The sequence below is a fragment of the Protomyctophum bolini genome, assembly GCF_963924005.1.
Source record: "Protomyctophum bolini genome assembly, chromosome: 12".
In the NCBI taxonomy this organism is placed as follows: Eukaryota; Metazoa; Chordata; class Actinopteri; order Myctophiformes; family Myctophidae; genus Protomyctophum; species Protomyctophum bolini.
Genome location: NC_137873.1, coordinates 45,703,307 through 45,708,306, shown reverse-complemented (window position 1 = coordinate 45,708,306; position 5,000 = coordinate 45,703,307). Strand labels below are relative to the sequence as shown.

Below are 5,000 nucleotides of genomic sequence, written 5' to 3'. Positions count from 1 at the left end.
TTCATTTAATATATCAGTAATATATACATATATACTAAGGTATAGTAATATATCAGTTATATTAACAGGTTTAAAAATAGATCTTGCAGGAAAAGAGACATTTACAACTGAAAACCAAACTATTAGAGCACTGATGTCCGTCAGTCACAATGTGGGACAGACAGGGTCTCAATGTGAACACTGATGTCTGTCAGTCACAATGTGGGACAGACAGGGTCTCAATGTGAACACTGATGCCTGTCAGTCACAATGTGGGACAGACAGGGTCTCAATGTGAACACTGATGTCTGTCAGTCACAATGTGGGACAGACAGGGTCTCAATGTGAACACTGATGTCTGTCAGTCACAATGTGGGACAGACAGGGTGTCAATGTGAACACTGACGCCTGTCAGTCACAATGTGGGACAGACAGGGTCTCAATGTGAACACTGATGTCTGTCACAATGTGGGACAGACAGGGTCTCAATGTGAACACTGATGCATGTCAGTCACAATGTGGGACAGACAGGGTCTCAATGTGAACACTGATGCCTGTCAGTCACAATGTGGGACAGACAAGGTCTCAATGTGAACACTGATGTCTGTCAGTCACAATGTGGGACAGACAGGGTCTCAATGTGAACACTGATGTCTGTCAGTCACAATGTGGGACAGACAGGGTCTCGATGTGAACACTGATGTCTGTCAGTCACAATGTGGGACAGACAGGGTCTCGATGTGAACACTGATGTCTGTCAGTCACAATGTGGGACAGACAGGGTCTCAATGTGAACACTGATGTCTGTCAGTCACAATGTGGGACAGACAGGGTCTCAATGTGAACACTGATGTCTGTCAGTCACAATGTGGGACAGACAGGGTCTCAATGTGAACACTGATGTCTGTCTGTCACAATGTGGGACAGACAGTTTGTAGGACACCTGAAAAGTCTTGTAAATGAGGGACTGTCCCACGCTGTGAGGGACGTCTAAAATTCAGCCAAACACATAAAGCTACTCATAGGAGGGGCTAGCCTTCCTTAATAACAGCCCTTCAGTCTGAAAATGACTGTATACATCATTTACTAATTATAATATTAATAATGAACGCACCCAAAATTGCAATTGACAGATTATTAGAGAGTAAACAATTGGAACCAGAAACACAAATGACACAGCGCAGAAAGGTAATGTCATAAAACTATATTTATAAATAAAAAGACCTATTCTTTTCTTCTCAGTAAAAGAGTAGTGTTAAAGTCACGGTAAGAAATCTTTTTGTTCATTTTTATACATTATGACAAACTGCTCTGGATCTTTAAAATGTCCTTAAAAAAATCACTCTTCAAGAAGTTTAGTTTGAAATTATGAAAACTATTTGCATCCATGCAGCTACATCATTCCATGCGCACACACACACGCGCGCGCACACACACACGCGCGCACACACACACACGCGCACGCACGCACGCACGCACGCACGCGCACACACACACACACACACACACACACACACACACACACGCAATGTATAAGCAACCAGCTACATATATATATAACGAAGGCATTCTTACAGAAGGGACATTCTCTCTGTTTTTCACTACATACTGTGTTATATATATATATATATATATATAACGGGTTAGGGTTAGGGTAACCTGGCCTCACCAGGCTTTCCACCACCTCGGAGGAAAGCCTGGTCTCTGTTTCAAAAGTCTGTATGATCCGGGCGGGAGCTTAATGAGTTTATAGCACAGGCTCTGACTCTGTGTTGTTGTTTTTGTATTTATACTGTTGTGTTTTTACATGTTGTTTGTATATGGACCCATTGTGTCTGAAATAAAGTGTCTGAAATAAAGCTTTGTAGACTCTGATTCCCTGCTTTCATATGACATGAAAAAACGAAAATTAAAAAAAAATCCAATGGCAGTCCCTCAGTCAAATTTAGTCACATATTGTTACGTCATGTTGTAGTATTGTTTTGTAAGTCGACAGACAGGAACAACACGCGGCAACTTCCTTTTCCCTCTCAATAAAATCTCTCGTAGCCTGTAGCTTTTATTGAGAGGGAAAAGGAAGTTGTCGCCGACCTGATGTTCCTGTCTGTGGACTACAAAACAATATACTACAACATGACGTAACGATATCATCCGCTCCCGCCCGGATCATATACCGAAATGAAATGGTGCCCAGGCTAACCCTAACCCGAACCCAGGTTTTTCACTACATACGTACTGTGTTTACAGAAACATATCAGCTAACAGGAAGTACTTTCTGTTCACTTTGTTGTTGTTACATGATGTCAGAGGAGAATGATGACAAATTAGCTTTCCACCCGAAAAAGACCAAAAAATAAAATAAAACAACCTCGCCAAAAAGCGTCGAGTCATCCCACCCCGCCCCCCCACTTCCTTCCTCCCACTTCCTGTGTCCTTTCCTTGCTCTGTCTTGTCCTCACGTAAACTCCTTCCCCGGCAGGAAGGGGGAACGGAGAGAAGGCGCTTTGGTTCCATAAGTTTACAGTTTAAGTGTAGAGTGTTTCTGTGCACAGAAAGAAACCGTATGTAGTAGGGGTGTAACGATATTGTTTAAGTGTAGAGTGTTTCTGTGCACAGAAAGAAACTGTATGTATATCGAAATGAAAACAGCAACATTGACTATGTATCGTATAGTTTTGGACATAATCGCTATCGAATCGTTTTGCTATGCAATTAATCAAGTGTATCAATACTACATTTAGCAATTTTTTGAAGAAAAAAAAGGGATTTAATTAATTTAAAAAATGTCAATGTATTCTAAGCAGTTACTGTATCGATTTCAAATCATTGAATGGTACCGTAACCCCATAATGAACCGATATGGTCCATGTAATGTATCCATGTAGTAATAGTATAATACTATGTATACAATAGTATAGTAAAAGTTTATATATAGTAGGCTGGTAGTTTACTATAGTAGGCTGGTAGTTTTCTGTATTAAGCTGGTAGTTTTCTGTATTAAGCTGGTAGTTTACTGTATTAAGCTGGTAGTTTACTGTATTAAGCTGGTAGTTTTCTGTAGTTTGCTGTAGTTTTCTGTAGCATGCTGGTAGTTTTCTGTGGTTTGCTGTATTAAGCTGGTAGTTTTCTGTACTTTGCTGTATTAAGCTGGTAGTTTTCTGTAGTTTGCTGTAGATTTCTGTAGCATGCTGGTAGTTTTCTGTACTTTGCTGTATTAAGCTGGTAGTTTTCTGTACTTTGCTGTATTAAGCTGGTAGTTTTCTGTAGTTTGCTGAATTAAGCTGGTAGTTTTCGGTAGTTTGCTGTATTAGACGGGTAGTTTTCTGTATTATGCTGGTAGTTTTCTGTAGTTTGCTGTAGTTTTCTGTATTATGCTGGTAGTTTTCTGTAGTTTGCTGTAGTTTTCTGTATTATGCTGGTAGTTTTCTGTAGTTTGCTGTAGTTTTCTGTATTATGCTGGTAGTTTTCTGTAGTTTGCTGTAGTTTTCTGTAGCATGCTGGTAGTTTTCTGTGGTTTGCTGTATTAAGCTGGTAGTTTTCTGTACTTTGCTGTATTAAGCTGGTAGTTTTCTGTAGTTTGCTGTAGTTTTCTGTAGCATGCTGGTAGTTTTCTGTACTTTGCTGTATTAAGCTGGTAGTTTTCTGTACTTTGCTGTATTAAGCTGGTAGTTTTCTGTAGTTTGCTGAATTAAGCTGGTAGTTTTCGGTAGTTTGCTGTATTAGACGGGTAGTTTTCTGTACTTTGCTGTATTAAGCTGGTAGTTTTCTGTAGTTTGCTGAATTAAGCTGGTAGTTTTCTGTAGTTTGCTGAATTAAGCTGGTAGTTTTCTGTATTAAGCTGGTAGTTTTCGGTAGTTTGCTGTATTAGACGGGTAGTTTTCTGTATTATGCTGGTAGTTTTCTGTAGCATGCTAGTTTTCTGTAGTTTGCTGTATTAAGGGCCTTTCAAACGGGAAGCGAGGAGTTGTCTGGACCAACGACAGGTCTCCTCCAGGTCTGGACCAACGACAGGTCTGCTCCAGAGGGGTGCAACAACGCAAGCGTAAAAACAAAGCTAAACCGAATCCAGGTCTGGTGAGTCGCGGGCGTGTGCACGAAATGAGCACGCACGCAACAAATTAACGGGACCACGCTTGCGTTCCGCACAGAAGCGAATGAACTATAGGCACGTTTTATCGCTTGCGGTTTGAAAGGCCCATAGGGTGGTAGTTTTATCGCTTGCGGTTTGAAAGGCCCATAGGGTGGTAGTTTTATCGCTCCCTGTCTGAAAGGCCCATAGGGTGGTAGTTTTATCGCTCCCTGTCTGAAAGGCCCATAGCGTGGTAGTTTTATCGCTCCCTGTCTGAAAGGCCCATAGGGTGGTAGTTTTATCGCTCCCTGTCTGAAAGGCCCATAGGGTGGTAGTTTTATCGCTCCCTGTCTGAAAGGCCCATGGGTGGTAGTTTTAGGCTGGTTACACAAGCATGAATCAGACTTTACGAATTGGAAGAAAAGCGCAAAGCGATTCAAAAGTTCTGTCAACAACTGTTTAAACGGGAATGTTGTTTTATTTTAAACACAGGCCCTTGTTTCATTTCAGACGATTTAGATTGGTCCATTTGATCTGATTTAATTTCAGACGATTTGGATTGGTCCATTTGATCTGATTTAATTTCAGACGATTTGGATTGGTCCATTTGATCTGGAGGATTCATCCATTTTGAATTAATCAATTTTGTTAACAATATTTTTCACCTTTTGTTCCAAATGGTCAAAAAATGTTAAGTCACGCAGTGCCACAGCGCCACCTGGTGGAGGGTTGGTCCAAATGCTCTAAAATATGTTAAGACCCTAGAGTTATTATACATACACACACACACACACACACAGACACACACACACACACACACACACACACACACACACACACACACACACACACACACACACACACACACACAAACTCTAAGGTTAAGGCCCGTGTTAAGAAAATAAAAAGACAATTCTAACCCTTTAAAAAAAGAAAAAAAGACAACCGCTGT

The 5,000-nt window shown here is 40.8% G+C and overlaps 1 protein-coding gene across 1 annotated transcript in view; it reads right to left on the bottom strand.

Annotated features, from left to right (window-relative positions):
- Positions 1-2,914: 2,914 nt before the first annotated feature.
- Positions 2,915-5,000, bottom strand: part of LOC308326360 (segment polarity protein dishevelled homolog DVL-3-like) — a 21,564-nt gene continuing 19,478 nt past the window's right edge. Inside the window, exon 15 of the mRNA XM_080779180.1 lies at positions 2,915-5,000. This exon is cut by the window's right edge and continues 432 nt beyond it. The gene's annotated coding sequence lies outside the window, so the exon portion shown is untranslated.